The sequence below is a fragment of the Camellia sinensis genome, chromosome 9 (genome assembly GCF_055761805.1).
Source record: "Camellia sinensis isolate YWXY chromosome 9, ASM5576180v1, whole genome shotgun sequence".
NCBI classification, from domain to species: domain Eukaryota; kingdom Viridiplantae; phylum Streptophyta; class Magnoliopsida; order Ericales; family Theaceae; genus Camellia; species Camellia sinensis.
In genome coordinates this window covers 111364823-111384623 of record NC_138969.1, presented here as the reverse complement: position 1 = coordinate 111384623, position 19801 = coordinate 111364823, and the positions used below count along the sequence as shown (strand labels likewise).

The 19801-nt window shown below is 41.0% G+C and overlaps 2 long non-coding RNA genes across 2 annotated transcripts; both read left to right on the top strand.

The window, feature by feature from the left end:
* Positions 1 to 2955: 2955 nt before the first annotated feature.
* LOC145798721 (uncharacterized) lies at positions 2956 to 5082 on the top strand. The gene is made up of 3 exons (XR_014340177.1): positions 2956 to 3081; positions 3995 to 4048; positions 4817 to 5082. It is a non-coding gene; the product is annotated as an uncharacterized LOC145798721 (long non-coding RNA).
* Positions 5083 to 9067: 3985 nt separating this feature from the next.
* On the top strand, positions 9068 to 11194 carry LOC145799152 (uncharacterized). The gene is made up of 3 exons (XR_014341166.1): positions 9068 to 9193; positions 10107 to 10160; positions 10929 to 11194. It is a non-coding gene; the product is annotated as an uncharacterized LOC145799152 (long non-coding RNA).
* The last annotated feature ends 8607 nt before the right edge of the window (positions 11195 to 19801 follow it).

Below are 19801 nucleotides of genomic sequence, written 5' to 3'. Positions count from 1 at the left end.
CATTTTGACCGACCTTAAGACTTAGACGTCACCAGTTGAGTGCTTGGTGATATTGCATAACGTGCTTGTTCATAAGTCTCAGAGTCGCGGCCATGAGCCCTGCCTCCAGACTTCCGAACCCTCTTCTGTGCCTTGTCTCGGTTTGCGAACCAGGCTCGGTTTTCTCTGTTTCTTTTCCTGAGGGGAGGGAGAGGTCCAGTAGACCATCTCTCAGTGACCGTGGGCTACATTTGGTGGCCGTAGGCCATTTTGCCCATTTCGGAGCCCGGTTTCCGGTTTTTCGGGACCGTTGGCCGTGTGCCTCGGTTCGGGACCGCCTAACCATCTCCGTTTGTTTTGATTTTTGGCATACTTCCTTTCTACTCCCTTTTGAGGGACACTGGGGTCTGAGAAACCCACTTCGTGGCCGAATGCCACTTTCGGTGCTTAACAGCCCATTTTCGGGACCCCGAACTGCGCGTTTTGGCCCCCGAACATTCGTTTTGCATCGGTTTTCGTTCATTTTTGGCAGGTACCTCTGTTTTATCACTAGGAAGGCCGTAGAAGGGTGGAAGGCCAGCAATTGTTGTAGCAACCAGTTTTTTACTCCTCCGGCGCCCTCCGACGCCCGTTTTTCGCACTTCCGGGCCAATGTTGAACACCTTGGAGCCATTTTCTTCAAACCCAAACCACATATTTGTGATGTACACACATGGGAGGACCCTAAAAGTTCATGGCCGGCCACTAATGCTTCTTGACCCTTTTGAACCCCTCCTTCCGAGCCAATGTTGAACACCCTTGGGCCACTTTCTTGAACTTTGAACCACATATTTGTGTTGTACACACATGAGAGGACCCTAAAAATTGGTGGCCGGCCAGTAATTCCACCTGACCCTTTTGAACTCCTCTTTCCGAGCTAATGTTGAACACCCTCGAGCCACTTTCTTGGACTCTTAACCACAGGGTTGTGTTGTACACACATAGGAGAACACCATCAGTTGGTGGCCGGCCACTAAATTTACTTGACCCTTTTGACCCCTAGCCGGCCGGCTAGGGGATGTGGCCGGCCGGCCACCTGCAGCAAAAATACCTGGCCGGCCGAGATCCTCACACTGTGCACTTTACAGCTGTAGGGCTTTATCCCCCAGAAAATATCTTTATCCGGGGATATTTTGTGGGGGAAAGTTTGTCTCCTTTTCCCCCACCTTTTACACCCCCTTTTGGCCCTTATAACCAGCAAGCTATATCATATGTTGGGGTTAGAAAAAATTGTCTTGAAGCTTCCATAGACAAATCCCTCTCTATCCCTCTCATTTCCTTGAAAACTTCCAAGTCCCTAATCACCATTTCTTCTACACCACCAAGCTCTACCATCACCACTTCATTTCCAGCAATAAGGAGGGCTTCTCAAAGGCTAAAGCAGCTGAAAATTGGTCCAAGAAGCAACAAAAGTGTTGGTCTTCAAAGGTAAGTCCAATTTCTCTCTTTTCTAGCTCATTTTTGCACCATCTCTAAGCCATACATGCTTATTAATTTGAGCTCCGACCAAAACTGAAAAGGTCATTTTTTTGAGCTCATTTTCTTGTTTCATTAAGGGCTCAACCCTGTTTGAGCCCTCCATATTGCACTTGCTTCAATATCCTCCTTAAATACCGTTTTCTTGCATGTTTTGGCATCCTATCATGCTTCCATTTTTGGACGATTTACAGGCCTAGATATGGCCTTATTTTGACCTTCTTAACATGTTTCATTAAGGGTCTTTGGCTGTTTGGTGAATATTTTGCATACCTCATGTTATAGCCTCTTTTGAGCCTTATTTTGCATTGCATTTCTAGCATGTTTGTATGCTGTTTTTGGGTTTTTACAGTTCTGTGAAAGTGCTTATTTTTGGTCCCTCTTCAATGTTGTTGAAGGGTCCTAACCCATTTGGATTTAGCAGTTGTGAGTTGCTTCATAATCTCGTGTTTAGGGCCATTTTCGCATGCTAATTTTGCCCTATCTTTGTTTGCTGTTTGGCCATGTTTTGTACTAGAAAAATGCTAATTTTTGGACTGCCTTGCTTCTGTATTTTCATTGCATATCCATATTGTGCATGTTTGGTATAGCTATTGGCCATTTCGGGTCCCAAAATTCATGTTTCGGGACTATTCCTTGCATCGGGTGTGTTTTCGCCTCATTTTGGGGCCGTTTTCCCCCACTTTTCAGTGTTGAAATCCCATTAGCATGTTTGCATATCATTTTCCATGCCATAGTTTGCATTTTTGCATGCCTCGGTTTGCGTGCCCGTGTGCACGCATTTCGAGGCATTTCATTTTCATCCATCGGCATCCTATATGAGTGTGGCTGAGGCTCACTCATGTTGGTATAAGCCCATATCATGTTTTCATGTCATTGCATCGCATTCTATCATCGCCTCGGTTTGCGTGCCCGTGTGCACGCATTTCGAGGCACTCCATTTTCATCCACCGGCCTCCTATATGAGTGTGGCTGAGGCTCACTCATGTTAGTATAAGTCCATGTTACATTTTCCATGCCATTTCTGCCATATTGCATTGCGTATGCCACTGCCTCGGTTTGCGTGCCCGTGTGCACGCATTTCGAGGCATCTCATTTTTACAGCATCGTGCATGTGAGAACCCGAATATAAAAATTAAGTAAATAATTAATAATAATATTATAATCTCAAATATTTTGGTGGTGAATCCTAAAGTGCAAATTAAATATTTGAAGGTCTTTTAAAACCTAAAATAAATTTATGGTGAAAGTATTTAATTTAGAGGCAAGATTTATTATAAAAAAATATATATAGAGAGAGAGGAGGGTGTGACTTGAACTGTAGACCACAAAATTAATAAGTAAGACTCTTACCATTTGAGTTGCATATAACTTGTATATATATTTTGTATATTTATCTATTTATTTGACCTATGTGTGCCCACCACTAGTATAAAATAAAATAAACACAAACCCTACTCTATTATTTGTTCACCACATAGGGCAACAACAGCAGCCACGGGAGAGGGTTAGAGAGAAGGAAAAAAAGAAGAAGATGTTGCAATCAAAGAACTTTTGGGTGTGTTGTGTTGTGTGTGATCATCAAAGGTTAGGTTTTCTTCTCTTCTTTCTTTGTTCTTCATCCTTATTCTATAATTATTTTATTCATTCATGGAGATTGTAGGTTTATGTATTTTGTATATATATATACTGTTAAGAAATTTGAGGAGTTAAATTCATGTATAAAGAATGGGTATTATTCTTAGTTAAAAAATTCTGCGCATAATCACGAACTTTAAAAATCAAGAAACCATATCAAACGGATGAATTTTAATCTGAAATTTTTTCAGTAGATCAATTACACATTGAATTGCATATCTGAATTTTTTCATAATTTTTGGGAGTCGAAATCCATATAAATTGAGGTATTCAAATCTGTCCAGGAAACCAGTCCGAAATAGTAAATTCGGGATTGTTGTTCTCTTTGGGTATAAATCCAAAAATTATCAAATTAGTGTCATTAGAACCGGTTATGAGTCTAGTTTCGTACGTTTTTGGCCTTGCATTGATTGCTCGTGTATATTAAGAGAACCGTTAATTTCTTTAAAGTGCTGCAGAAAACAACCTGTTTGGATATAATAAATTGTAGAAAAATTATTTTGATAAGCAAATCAAGTGAAACCAATTGGGTTTGAAACTTAGGATATATTAGATCATATCTGGAGGTTATTGGGATTTTTCGAATAGCGTGGAGTGGATTTTGTAATTTTCAAAGTTAGCGAATAGATTGGGAAAACTTGGTTAAAACACTGTTTCATCTTAAAGTTATTTTTAGTTAAGTTTCGATCGGAATCTATGTCTTGGGTGATTTTAGACCTTGAAGAACATGAACTTAGGTAATATTTAACAGTAACAGTGAGTTGGGTTGAGCCGTGTTAGTGCGCTTTAGTTGAGGTTACTTAGTTCGTATTCTTTAGTATTTTTAAATTAGTAGTGACGTGTAGTTTTCATATTGGTTCAGGGCACTAGTTGGACTTTTATACTCTATTCGAGGATTATATTATTTTGTTTCCAGGTGAGTAGTTTCATGCTACGTATTTTTATAAATGTTCCCCTACCCTGAACTGTTGGAAAAATTAAATTGTTGTTTCATGATTAAACTGTTTTGATAAATTATTATATTATCAATTGAATCAAATTATTTCTGAAACATGTGTGAATTTGGCATACTGTAAACTATTTGTTTTGGTCTCATGTTTATAATGATGAACTACCATGTTTTGCGAAACTGATGTGTATTGATTATTGGGACCATGTGTGTATTTAGTCCAGGGAAATTATTCCACTGTGTGTGGTGACTCTGGCCACTAGGGAACAGATCCGGGTTGGGCCGTGATGACTCTAGTGCTCAACGATTGTAAGGAACAGACCTTTAAAAACAACTAGGTGACCTTCAATCGGATCGTCTTTGAGAAAAGGCCCAGGTGCCACCCTGAGGATGACTCTTAGTTCGGTATTGGATCCAACGAGGCTTATAGCCTGAGAAATGTGTGGCAGATTATTTGTTTTTATTGGTACCCAAAAAAAATTATTGGTGTTCATGTTATAATCTGTTTTAAGTGAAAAATGTCGTTTATCATGTTCTTGCGAGACATGAGTATTTTAAGTGTTGAATTATGGAACCTTCTTTTTGAAACAGATTGTATTTACCAAACTGTATGCCAATCTAGTTTCTGTGATATATATCTTATTTTGGAATTGAACCCTGTTTTCAAAACTGTATTTACTATCCATGTTGCTACTCACTGAGCTATCAGCTGACTTAGTTGTTTACCATTTCCAGGTGTTAGAAGGACTTAGAGTGGACTCATGGCGTAGCAGGGACTCAATTGCATGGACCTCTAGGGCATTCCTTTAGTTTAGAGTGTTATGTCAAGTTTGTGCATATTTATATTTATTCTTATCGAAGTTCATTTAGGATTATTTTTGATATGTGGGTTGTTTATATCCCATAAGTTTGGATGGTTTTTTATTACGGTTGATTTTGCCGTTTATAATTGTGACATGTCTGGATTGAGTTTTGGTTATTTATTATTGGACTATTGTTCAGTTGTTCAATGTGATTGGATTCGTGTTAAGGCTTACGTGTGCCTTGGGCTAAGTCCCTGTGGGCCACGGCCGGTCATGCCCGGATTTGGGGTGTGACAATTGTGGTATCAGAGCTATAGATTTATCAAGTTACATATCTTGCATTTCATCATTTAGACGAGGTCTGAGTCCCTATAGTCCTTAGTAGTGTTTGGTTAAGTTAGTTTTGTTTAAGCTTGTGTTGAATCGTTCTTGATTTCATTTTGAAGGTTAAGAGTTGGCACCTAGATATCTACACTGATTGTCTATTCCTGGTGAGCCTTTGATGTTTGTATTACCTTGTCTACTCCATTAGGTGGAATAGTAATATTGGGAGAAACAGTGGTGTTAGGGGATGATTGTAGATCTTGTGAGATAGAGATGGATGGTAGAATTTTTCCAGTGGATTTGATTTCTTTAGAGATGAAGGATTTTTATGTGATTTCGGGGATGGATTGGTTGACCAAGAATCATACCTCTGTTGATTGTTTTAGAAAGATGGTAGTTTTTGCTATGTTGGGACAACTTGAGTTTTTCTTTTAGGGAGATAAGAAAGGGTCTTCTATCTGTTTTACTTCTTCCCTTTAGGCTAACTGAATGTTGAGAAAAAGGTATCATGGTTACTTAGCTTGTGTGGTGAGTATTGAACTGCCATAATGGAAGTTAGAGGAGTTGCCTGTAGTGAGTGATTGTGTTGATGTTTTTCTAAAGGATCTACCTAGATTTCCTCTAGATCGTGAGGTAGAATTTTCCATTAACTTGGTCCCAACACAACACTTATTTCTAAAGTCCCCTATATAATGGCACCATTGGAGTTGAGGGAGTTTCAAACTTAGTTATAGAAGTTGTTAGAGAAATGTTTTATTAAGCCTAGTGTTTCAACTTGGGGAGCACATGTGTTGTTTGTGAAGAAGAATGATGGGTCTATGAGGTTGTGTATTGATTGTTGAGAACCGAACAAAGTCACAGTGAAGAATATATATCCTTTGCCACGTATTGTTGACCTATTTGACCAATTGTAGGGAGTTCAAGTATTCTCTAAGATTGACTTGAGGTTAGGCTATCACCAGTTGAAAGTAAAGGATGAGGATGTTCCTAAGACTGCTTTTAGAACCCGTTATAAGCATTATGAGTTCTTGGTGATACCTTTTGGTCTCACAAATGCACCAGCCACATTCATGGATTTAATGAACTGAGTATTTAAACCCCAACTGGATAAAATTTGTGGTAGTGTTTATTGATGATATCCTAATTTATTCGAGGAGTAAAGAGGAGCATGAGCAGTATTTGAGGGTAGTATTTTAGATCCTTAGGGAGAAGAGACTGTATGCAAAATTTAAGAAGTGTGAATTCTGGTTGACCAGTGTATCATTTTTGAGCTATGTAGTGAGTAAAGATGGGGTATCTATGGATAGCACGAAGGTGATAGCAATTATTGATTGGCCGCGACCTATTTCCGTGACAGAGGTACGTAGCTTTCTAGGGCTTGTTGGATATTATAGACAGTTTGTGGAAGGATTCTGCTGTATTGCTTTGCCATTTATAAACCTCATTAGGAAAGAGGTAAAGTTTGAGTGGAATGATGATTGTGAGTGTAGCTTCTAAGAGTTTAAACAAAGGTTGATATTAGCTTCAATCCTTGCCTTATCTACTGATGGTGGTGGTTTTGTGATTTATAGTGATGCTTCACGACAAGGTTTAGGATGTGTGCCCATGCAGCATAGGAAGGAGATTACTTATACGTCACAACAGTTGAAAGTACATGAGAGAAATTATCCTACGCACGACTTGGAGTTAGCAACAATGATTTTCGCTCTTAAGATCTAGCGACATTATTTGTATGGAGAGTCATGTGAGATTTACACTGATCATAAGAGTTTGAAGTATATTTTCACACAGAAGGAACTAAATTTGAGGCAAAGAAGATGGCTTGAGTTACTAAAAGATTTCGATGTAAATGTTTTGTATCATCCAGGGAAGGAAATGTAGTGGCGGATGCCTTGAGTAAGAAGGTCGCAATTGGAGATACAGCTGCTTTGTGTATTAAGAGTTGTTTTGTGGAAGACATGAGACGTTTGAGGCTTGAGGTTGTTACGCCTGGTGATAGGGCTTATTGTAGTCAATTGACAGCCAACCTTTAGAGAACGGATTTGTTTAGCACAGGAGATTGACCACCAGTGTGAGCGTATTAAAGGAGAGATGGCAGAGGGTAAGAATGCAGACTTTGTGGTTAGTGATGACAGGTTGCTTAGATTCCGTAGCCGAATTTGTGTTTCTGTTGGTTGTGATTTGAGGAAGGAGATTATGGCAGAGGCACATAGTTCTAGTTATAGTTATAGCATTCATCTTGGAAGTACTAAGATGTATCGGGATCTTTATGAACATTTTTGGTGGAATGGTATAAAGGGAGATATTGCAGAATTTGTGGCTCAGTGTTTGGTGGTTAACAAGTTAAAGTAGAATATTAGAAACCTGCGGAGAAACTACCATCCTTACCTATACCAGAGTGGAAGTGGGATCATGACACCATGGACTTTGTGTGTGGTTTACCTTGTACTAGTAGTAATCACGATGCAGTTTGGGTTGTTGTTGATAGATTAACCAAGTCAGCACATTTTATTGCAGTTCGGATGAACTATTCTCTAGCTCGATTTGCATAGTTTTATGTGAAGGAGATTGTTAGATTGCATGGCGCACCTGTGTCAATAGTGTCAGATCGGGACCCTCGTTTTGTGTCTAAGTTTTGGGGTGCGTTACAGTTAGTTATGGGTACTTGGTTAAATTTTAGTTCAGCTTATCATCCTTAGATAGATGGGGTATTGGAGAGGACTATTCAAATCCTTGAGGATATGTTGAGGGCTTATGCTTTGGAGTGGAGAGGTAATTGGGATGATTATTTGCCGCTCATGGAGTTTGTGTATAATAGTAGTTATCATTCTAGTTTGGGAGTAACGCCTTATGAGGCTTTGTATGTGAGGAAGTGTAGGTCTCATTTGTGCTGGTATGAGGTTGGTAAGAGGCAAATGTTGGGACTTGATTTGGTGGAGGATGCTACACAGAAAATTATCACCATTAGAGAGAGATTATTGACTGCTCAGAGTAAACAAAAAAGTTATGCTGATCATCGTAGGAGAGATTTAGAGTTTCATGTGGGGGATTTGGTATTCTTGAAAGTATCACCATGGAAAGGAGTCATCAGGTTTGGAAAGGAATGAAAGTTGAGTTCTAGATACATTAGACCATTTGAGGTATTAGAGAAGGTTAGTGAGGTTGTGTACCGTGTTGTTTTACCCCCTAGGTTGGCAGGAGTGCATAATGTGTTTCACGTGTCTATGCTGAGGAAATATCTGCACAGTCCGTCGCATGTGAGAGATGATGAGCCGCTTCAGATTAGAGAGAATTTTTCGTATGAGGAGATACCTGTTCAGATTTTGGATTCGAAAGAGAAAATGTTGCATACAAAGGTCATTAAATTGGTTAAGGTACTGTGGCGTAATCATCTAGTTGAAGAGGCGACTTGGGAATGCGAGGACGAGATGCGCGAGAAGTACCCACATCTATTCTCATGATTTACTCAGGTTAGTTTCGAGGACGAAACTTTTTTTTTAGGAGGGGAGAATGTGAGAACCCGAATATAAAAATTAAGTAAATAATTAATAATAATATTATAATCTCAAATATTTTGGTGGTGAATCCTAAAGTGCAAATTAAATATTTGAAGGTCTTTTAAAACCTAAAATAAATTTATGGTGAAAGTATTTAATTTAGAGGCAAGATTTATTATAAAAAAATATATATAGAGAGAGAGGAGGGTGTGACTTGAACTGTAGACCACAAAATTAATAAGTAAGACTCTTACCATTTGAGTTGCATATAACTTGTATATATATTTTGTATATTTATCTATTTATTTGACCTATGTGTGCCCACCACTAGTATAAAATAAAATAAACACAAACCCTACTCTATTATTTGTTCACCACATAGGGCAACAACAGCAGCCACGGGAGAGGGTTAGAGAGAAGGAAAAAAAGAAGAAGATGTTGCAATCAAAGAACTTTTGGGTGTGTTGTGTTGTGTGTGATCATCAAAGGTTAGGTTTTCTTCTCTTCTTTCTTTGTTCTTCATCCTTATTCTATAATTATTTTATTCATTCATGGAGATTGTAGGTTTATGTATTTTGTATATATATATACTGTTAAGAAATTTGAGGAGTTAAATTCATGTATAAAGAATGGGTATTATTCTTAGTTAAAAAATTCTGCGCATAATCACGAACTTTAAAAATCAAGAAACCATATCAAACGGATGAATTTTAATCTGAAATTTTTTCAGTAGATCAATTACACATTGAATTGCATATCTGAATTTTTTCATAATTTTTGGGAGTCGAAATCCATATAAATTGAGGTATTCAAATCTGTCCAGGAAACCAGTCCGAAATAGTAAATTCGGGATTGTTGTTCTCTTTGGGTATAAATCCAAAAATTATCAAATTAGTGTCATTAGAACCGGTTATGAGTCTAGTTTCGTACGTTTTTGGCCTTGCATTGATTGCTCGTGTATATTAAGAGAACCGTTAATTTCTTTAAAGTGCTGCAGAAAACAACCTGTTTGGATATAATAAATTGTAGAAAAATTATTTTGATAAGCAAATCAAGTGAAACCAATTGGGTTTGAAACTTAGGATATATTAGATCATATCTGGAGGTTATTGGGATTTTTCGAATAGCGTGGAGTGGATTTTGTAATTTTCAAAGTTAGCAAATAGATTGGGAAAACTTGGTTAAAACACTGTTTCATCTTAAAGTTATTTTTAGTTAAGTTTCGATCGGAATCTATGTCTTGGGTGATTTTAGACCTTGAAGAACATGAACTTAGGTAATATTTAACAGTAACAGTGAGTTGGGTTGAGCCGTGTTAGTGCGCTTTAGTTGAGGTTACTTAGTTCGTATTCTTTAGTATTTTTAAATTAGTAGTGACGTGTAGTTTTCATATTGGTTCAGGGCACTAGTTGGACTTTTATACTCTATTCGAGGATTATATTATTTTGTTTCCAGGTGAGTAGTTTCATGCTACGTATTTTTATAAATGTTCCCCTACCCTGAACTGTTGGAAAAATTAAATTGTTGTTTCATGATTAAACTGTTTTGATAAATTATTATATTATCAATTGAATCAAATTATTTCTGAAACATGTGTGAATTTGGCATACTGTAAACTATTTGTTTTGGTCTCATGTTTATAATGATGAACTACCATGTTTTGCGAAACTGATGTGTATTGATTATTGGGACCATGTGTGTATTTAGTCCAGGGAAATTATTCCACTGTGTGTGGTGACTCTGGCCACTAGGGAACAGATCCGGGTTGGGCCGTGATGACTCTAGTGCTCAACGATTGTAAGGAACAGACCTTTAAAAACAACTAGATGACCTTCAATCGGATCGTCTTTGAGAAAAGGCCCAGGTGCCACCCTGAGGATGACTCTTAGTTCGGTATTGGATCCAACGAGGCTTATAGCCTGAGAAATGTGTGGCAGATTATTTGTTTTTATTGGTACCCAAAAAAAATTATTGGTGTTCATGTTATAATCTGTTTTAAGTGAAAAATGTCGTTTATCATGTTCTTGCGAGACATGAGTATTTTAAGTGTTGAATTATGGAACCTTCTTTTTGAAACAGATTGTATTTACCAAACTGTATGCCAATCTAGTTTCTGTGATATATATCTTATTTTGGAATTGAACCCTGTTTTCAAAACTGTATTTACTATCCATGTTGCTACTCACTGAGCTATCAGCTGACTTAGTTGTTTACCATTTCCAGGTGTTAGAAGGACTTAGAGTGGACTCATGGCGTAGCAGGGACTCAATTGCATGGACCTCTAGGGCATTCCTTTAGTTTAGAGTGTTATGTCAAGTTTGTGCATATTTATATTTATTCTTATCGAAGTTCATTTAGGATTATTTTTGATATGTGGGTTGTTTATATCCCATAAGTTTGGATGGTTTTTTATTACGGTTGATTTTGCCGTTTATAATTGTGACATGTCTGGATTGAGTTTTGGTTATTTATTATTGGACTATTGTTCAGTTGTTCAATGTGATTGGATTCGTGTTAAGGCTTACGTGTGCCTTGGGCTAAGTCCCTGTGGGCCACGGCCGGTCATGCCCGGATTTGGGGTGTGACAGTGCATACTAGGTTGTATCTTAGATCGCATTCTGTCATTTTCTCAGTTTGCGTGCCCGTGTGCACGCATTTCGAGGCATCTCATTTTCATAGCATTGTGTATGTTAGGATTGTATCTTAGTCGCATTTCATGCATGTCATGCATATTGCATCGTGTTCGGGATAGGAGTTAGCCCGAGCACGGGAAACGAGGTACATTTCGTACTCCGAGTGACGGAATGTGTCTCAATTCCCCAGTCGCCGACACTCCGGATCATCCATGATGGAGTTAGGTTTTATTGTGTTTCATGTGCATTCATCCTATATTGAATTGTGCATTTCGATTCCTCGGCCATCATGCCTCGGTATGCGTGATTGGTGGCACGAGGATCGAGGCATGGATATATTTGTGAAAATACATTGGTATGCCCCTTTCCTGCTCTCTGTTGCAGCAAAATCAGGAATCAGCAATTTTTCGGGACTTGGCCCGCATTTCAAGGATAACTGCTAAACAGAGGCTAATTGGGGCATCCCGGTGGATTTCCGCGCGAGACAACCCGGACATGCATCATTCATCAGAAGCGAGGCAGTCCCTGGCTTGCATGCCAGTTTTATTTATTTTCTTAGTTAATTTTTTAATTAATTAGGATTTTGTAATATTTTGGACTGTAATATTCTTTTATTCGGGACTGTAATATTTGGACTGTATTATTTATTCGGACCCTCCGCGCGAGGGCACAACTGTAATAAGTGTGCGTGTGTGTGTTGTATGTCTTCCAACCCCACGTCTTTCTCCCTTTTATTTATCCGCTTATGGTGGTTAGATTAGGGCATATTTCAATTAGCATACAGTATGATAGCATGTTTGCATCATTCATCTGTTTTGCATGCACCGGGCTCGGCGCATCACACTAACTGCATTGTACTTTCAATTCCAAATTGAATACATGTTAGTTGTAGCATTCCATATGCCATGTTTAGAATAGCCGAGCCTGCTATAGTTTGCATTTTTGCATGTGTTGCATTAGGCATTTCTGTATACTTAGGATCATGCATGATTTCTAATACAGTTTTTGTTTTTGGCTTGGAGTACTCGGTAAGCTTTATGCTTTAGCATCCTTGCATGCGTGTGAGTGACTGCCATGAATAGCATGCTTACCATGAGGCTAATTGCTTATGTGATATAACTGCCTGAATGCCTGTGGGTGAAGGTTGGGTTATTTGGATTGGGACAATTCATCAACTGTTTGTTTTAAGCCCACTAGATAGTGGCAAAAACATCTTTTCCTAAGCCCACCCGAGGGTGGCAAAATCTGCATTTTATGCCTACTTGCGAGTAGCAAACCATCTTTCAAATAAACAAGCATGAAATGTTTTGTTCCAATTCGGGCGACCCAGTCTATACTTATATGCTGTGTGCATCACATAGTAACCTAGGCTAATAATCGGAATAAGAACTCACAATGTTTTCAAAAATAGATATCATGGTTAGTAGAGGCCGATCTTTGATCGGGCGAGCGGGGGTGCTCACGAAGTGACCTTCCCCAATCGTACCCAAGTTCCCGAGCCGAGGCAACTTTGGTGATGACGGACACGTGGCCTTTTGGCACCGAGTCAGGGTTTCCTAAATTTCCCAAAATAAAATATTTAGGTGGCGACTCTGTATCTGGCAAAGCAGTCCATGTTTGGCACTTCTTTCAAAAAAATCAGTTTTTCTCAAAACGATTTGCTGGATTTGGACTCTTTGGTTCAGATTTAGAACCGTGACTACGAAAGTCGAGTCCGAGCTGTGGCGAGGTCCCCCGCGGGCTGTCTACAAGCGGGAAAAGTGCATTTATATCGAAACCCCAAAAATTCACCTTTTTCGAGCCGTCTAAAGTAGCAATCCAATTCGAGAGTTTTTCAGCGAAAAATGGCTCCATTTGTGAAGAATTTGTAGCTGAAATGAAGAAATTATGAAACTCAACCTTTTGTAGAAGATAAGGTAGCGAGTGGAAGCCAGCCGTTAATAATCAGGAGGTTCTGTGCATTAGTGGCCGGCAGGCCACTACTGATGGCCAACATGCCACTTTTATGACCAGCAGACCACTGTTGGTGGCCGGCATCCTTTCTCCTCTGGCCAGTAGCCTCCTTTTTGGCCTACTATCCACCTGTGTGCTGAAAAGTTGGGTTAGCTTGTGTTTTGTCTTGCCTTTCATGTTTTCAGTGGTCTTGTTTTGAGTCCTTTTTTTTTTTTTTTAACAAGCTTGTCGAGTTGTATTTGAGCTGTTTTGTTTATCGAGTTATTGTTATGTTGCTTATCAAGTTGTATATTGCATTTTGTATTTTGGTTGTTGGTTGGTTCGTTACCCGATTAAGCATCTGGTTTTAATCAAACACTCTTGGCCATTTCAATTCCCTATCCATTTCATGCATATATGGTGCTCATGATGCAAAAAATGACAACACTTTTTTTCATAAAACTGCCGATTTTATTTCGATCATGGCTTTTTACAAAAGAGGAGTACAAGTTTTAAAGCAAAACAGAACTTCCTAAAGCTATACATGTGCTATGGCTACTAACAAAAAGAAACTAAGCAAAGTACAAATAAATCAGCGCCAGTCATCTCAGGCTTGAGAGGCCGTCTTCGTTCTCTTCCTGGGGAGAGACTCAAAGCTATCTCCATCAACGCCACTGTTTGAAGCAAACCCTGAACCAGAGCCAAAACTAGAATCATCGTTGCTCGCTGCTCTAGAGCCAGACTTAACATCACCTCCACTCTCAGATCTCGAGTCACCATCATCTCCACCCTCAGAGGACTCAGATTGTGGAATCATTACCTCCCTGGAGTCACTGGTCTCAGTATCATCGTCACTTAACACTGGCTCTGAAGGGCTCCTCCGGCCTCGGCCATGACGCTCCTCTCGGCTGTGTGCTGGGGCCCGTCTGTCTCTCCTCTCTGCTGTTGGGGGAGGTGGTGATGGTGCAGGTGCAATCGCCGCCATTGGTGCTCTCGATACAGCTGGAACCTGGAAAGATACATTACTGACATATCAAATGTAATGTATAGTTGTAGATGTGGTATGATGAAAATGGTGGAATGCAATGAGCCAGATACAGTGCAAATATAGTACGGTGTGTCAGTGCAGCATATCAGTATGATGTGACAAGGGACATAATGTATATCGTGGTATGAGTATCAGTGCTTCAGTAAGAATGATGTGTACGACAATGTGGAAAATATTGAAATGCAGGCAGAGAATAGGGAAAATTACCTAAATACCGTAGAGACTGAGCAGCGCCTCTCTTCTCTGCACCATGCCTATCAGGGAGGCTATCAGCTCAAGAGCCCTCCCCATGTACTCTGTAGAGGCCAGCAAATGTATTCGAGTGACCGATATCTGCAATGAACATATCTAAAATGAAATATGGGATGCAAACGTAAAGAATGGTCCATACCTGAGTCGGGCCTTGAACCCCGACTAGTGCATGCCCAGCCGTTGCGGGCTCAATCAGGACCTAGTAAGGGTCCCCAATATGCCGCTAACATGTCAACTCGATCGGAAGCTCTGGCCAACCGGTGATCTGCCCAGCGGGAGGGGCCCCTCCAGTCCTGGCCCTCGTCGCCCGAGTCCTACCTGCTGTAGGGGCACCTGCTGCTCTACCTGCATGAGCACGAGCACCCGTCAAGGGAGGCATGAGGTGTGTCTGAATGAATATTGAATAATCCCCCTCCGTACGGAAGTAGTCGGCATCTAAGCCCTCTGTGAACTGGATTATCTCCTGGAATAAGAGTCTCTCCATGGTCCTCATAGATGCTGGGGCCGGCATGGGAACTACCGGCTCAAGCAAACCCATGGTCAGCTGCATGAACTGCTCGTCCAGGAACCAGGCTCGGTAAACTGGGCCCTCTAACAGAAGTCAAAAATGGGAGGCCCCCCAAGCACCAGCATACTGGTCCCCAACTCCAACCGGCATCATCACCTAAGGCTGCCAAGCGATCTACAAACAGGGGATATACGGATTGTTAGTTATCGTCAATTGTTGATAAAGAAAAAATAACTGTGAGTTTGGGTTACCTCTCCCACAGCTATTGTGTCAAAGTACCGGCAGAAGAATGAGAAGGTCTCCCGGGTCCTCCGTAGGCATCTGCCGTTATACCGATGAGAGTATGGCACAACAGGGGATATCTCCACCTCCGGCTCCAGAGCAAGGGTTGGGAAATATGCATATTCCCAAAGCTACAAGGAAAAGGCAACAACGAGTATACAGTGTATAGATACAGAGAATGCAAAATACAGAAAACAGAATGTACAGTACAGTGTACAGAGAGTACAGATGTAGAGAATGCAGGATGTGCGATGCAGAAAGCACAGAGAATAGATGTAAACAATGCAGTATGCAGTGTATAGAAAGTGCAAAGCAAAAAGCACATAAATGAAAGATAGAAAATGTAAAGCAGAAATGTAAAGCATACCTCCCAGGCTCGCCAATAAGCTTCGACCCTATCTCCCCTCCTGCGGGATGTCGAGCTCATATAGCCATACAGTGTGGCGAGGCCAGCTCTTCCCCAGTCATAGAGCCGGACCTGAGGTAAGTCCACTAAAGTGCTCAGTAGATACAGCTCTACAGTGTTCCACCTATTCCCAAACAAGGTGGTACTAAAAAAGAACATCAAAAAAACCCCGGGTGTAGTGCTTAGTCTCTTTTGGGGTCTCTGTCTCTCTTCTTTGGGGTCTCGGCCTCCCACTCGCCCATGTCCATATTGTAAGGGATCAGATTACCCCCTACCTCTACGCCCGTGAGCATGGCGAAGTCATAGGGAGTCATCGTTATCTCCCCAGTTATGGAGAAGTTGAAGGAGTTGGTGGTATCCCACTACTGGTCCACTAATGCACCAAGAAGCGATCAACTCGCGATATGGCGCGATAGTCCAGTACAGAATAGCCCGAAACCCGTCTCATCGATGATGTGGTGTACGCCAGCACGAAGCTCCATATACCAGTCTCTCGCTGACGTGGCTCCATAGCCCCTGATAGAGCGAGAGTCCTCCTATGGTCAGAACAATGATATACAGTGATATGAGAACTTGCAAATGAAAGGCAGAGTAAGAAATACAGTGCAAGAGTGTGATTAAGGCAAGAAATGCAGTAAGAGGCAAGAAATGTAGTGTAACTATGTAGTTGAATCAAGGGATACAGTTAAAGTAAGAAATGCAATGTAAAGGGAAAAAGCATGAGAATATAGTGTATACCTTGGTGATGCCGTGGGACAAATGGGAGTCCGGCTCCTGTAGCAAGAGATCCTCTAGCGCACGTCGCGCGAACTCTTTAAAGTTCCTGATACCCTCGGGTGGTAGCACATGTGTCTGATGATGGTATGTTGCCGGATCAAAGGGGCGTACTCCCGATGGTAATATCTCGGGCTCAAGCTCGGCCTCCATCCCTGCCGGAGGTGGAATCTCAAACGAAGCTTCGTCATGGGGTAAATCATCCACCATCTAGAAAAAGATGTGAAGGTGGTGAAAAATGAAGAAAAACGAAGAAAAAAGGCCAAACTTGGAAAAAGTCAAACCGTAGGAGACAAAAAGTGGAAGGAAAAGTCAAAGCTCGGAAGAAAGCACCAAACCCGAGAAAAACTTGAGGGGAACAAGCCTCAAGTGGTGAAACTTCAAGAAAAGCACTGAAATCAAATTTCAATTGGTTTAAAACAGAGGAAAGAAATAGGGTTTAGTGAATAAACTTCATGTGGGGTACTGAAAAATGCATAGAAAGCACGCACCTAGAGCGAAGGAGCACCTAGAGAGAGAGAGAGGGACCAATTTCGGGCATGGGTAATAAGGAAATGAGACCCTAAGCCTTATACTTAAAGATCCGTGCGCAAAAGACCAAAAAACCCTTAATCTGTTATGGGTGGCCGGCAAGGCTTCTTCGAGGGCGGCACGTGGCGGCAACCATCTCCAGTGGCCAGCAGGTGGCCCACTACTTCCCTTTGAGTCCTAATGCTGTTTTGTGTCCTTGATTTCCAAGAATTGAAGGGATTGTTTACTGTTGGGTTCAAATTGTCTCTCAGAACTGTGTTTTTGATGCACGATGTTCGTCACTTGTCAACATGAATGAGGTGTATCCTTTAAATATATGGCAACTCTTCCGAGAGGTAAATCGGAAGTTGCTATTGAATTTGTTTTTTGTCAAATTATGCTTTCGTACGTGTATTTCTCTATTGTTGCAAGAATATGCACTTCTCTATTGTTGCATAGAATATACGTTTCACCTTGTTGCATGAATATGCATTTGGTTTCCTTGCATAAGATAAGCATTTCGCAGGTATTGCATGCGTAGCCTACATCTATTATGACACGAGCATAGTATATGCTTCCGCTCTTGTATCATGCCTAGAATATGCTTCTGTTTTTTGGTTTCTCGCATGGAACAAGCCTTTGTATCTTGGTTGTTTGTCTTGCATAAAACATGTATTCTTACTGTATCGTACATGTTCAGTTTTTATTTTCATACACAGGCACATGATATTGCATGTGCGGTTCATTTAGAGGAGTTCCAGATAAAATAATTCGTGCCATATTCGGGTCACATCCTTTTTCCAATCGGTTAAAAACATTCGGGTGTACCCGATGTTCACATCACCCTTCCTCCTCTCGTGTGCAATGCGTTAGGATTGCAAATCGGTTAAAAACATTCAGGTGCGCCCGGTGTTCACACCACCTTTCCTCCTCTCACGTGCAACGCATTAGGATTGCATATTGGTTAAAAACATTCGGGTGCACCCGGTGTTCACCCCACCCTTCCTCTTCTCGCGTGCAACATGTCAGGATTGCAAATCAGTTACAAACATTCGGGTGTGCCCGGTGTTCACACCACCCCTTCCTCCTCTCATGTGCAATGCGTTAGGATTACAAATCGACTAAAAACATTCGGATGCGCCCTGTGTTCACACCACCCTTCCTCCTCTCACGTGCAACGTGTTAGGATTGCAAATCGATTAAAAACATTCAAGTGCGCCCGGTGTTCACACCACCCTTCCTCCTCTCGCATGCAACACGTTAGGATTGCAAATCGATTAAAAACATTCTGGTGTGCCCTGTGTTCACACCACCCTTCCTCCTTTCACGTGCAATGCGTTAGGATTGTAAATTGGTTAAAAACATTCGGGTGTGCCCGGTGTGCATACCACCCCTTCCTCCTCTTGTGTGTAGTGCATTAGGATTGAAAATCGGCTAAACACATTCGGGTGCGCTCAATGTTCACACCACCCTTTCTCCTCTCGCGTGCAACGCTTTGGGATTGCAAATCGGTTAAAAACATTTAGGTGCGCCCGTTGTTCACACCACCCTTCCTCTTCTCACGTGCAACGCGTTAGGACTAAAAATTGGTTAAAAACATTCGGGTGCGCCCGGTGTTCACACCACCCTTTCCACCTCACGCTTGCAACGTGTTAGGATCTCGGTTGAGACATTGGGTGTGCCCGACGGTTACATCGCCCTTCGCCTTTCTTGCACGATGCGTTTACATCTTTTCTACATGAAATGTGATTTGGCTCGTGATTCCCACGTGTGGCGTGTTTAGTTACATACTTCTTTTCATGATTGGAATCGTTGTACCATGTTTTGGTTTGTTTCAATGCCGCATTTTCTTTGCATTGCATTTGCATTCGAATGTTTCATTACATAGCCTCATTGCCGCATTTTCTTTGCATTGCATTTGCATTCGAATGTTTGCCGCATTTTCTTTGCATTGCATTTGCATTCGAATGTTTCATTACATAGCCTCATTGCATGATCATAAGTTATGTTCTTGCATTTTACATAACATTTGCATCTTGCCCCAGAACTACGCTAGTTTGATTCCTTGCAAAGGGATACGTAGGCAGCATGTGGGCGTAACCATTTATTTTATGTCTTGTTTGCTTATCTAAGTCTTTCGGCCTTGTCAAAATGGATCGTCTCCAGGCTTTGACATTCACTCACGTCATTTCATGACTTCTAAGTTCTGTCAAAGAAGGGCAACTATAAACACTCCATTTTTGACCGTCTTCAAGACTTGGATATCATCGGTTGTGCACTCGATGATTGGGACTATTGTGCCCTTTTTAGTACTCAAAGTCCTTTGCGGAATGCCCTATCTTTGAGCCTTTAAACCCTATCTGTTATGTGCCCTGTTTCGGACCAAAGCTTTCAAGCCTGCAACCCCTGGTGGCCAGTTGGCCACTGTTTGAGGCTGTCGGCCACCAATTGTGCCCTGCTGGCCACCCTTGTGCCTTGTCGGGCAATTGTGTCGCCAGTCGGCTGTCTTTTTTCTGATATTTTGGTGACAGTTGTTCTAGCTGTTACCACAATTAGCTTCATCTCCCTACATGTGTATGGAGGGATTTCTCTCAGCCACTTAATTTCATTTCTTTTCTATCCTAGGAGTAGATCTAATCTACATAGGAGTAGTTCAAATTTAACGAGGAGTAGTCTTAATGTATTTTACTTCTAATTTGATTGTTTATTCATTCATTCATTCACATCATCATCTTCTTCTTCCCTCTTTCT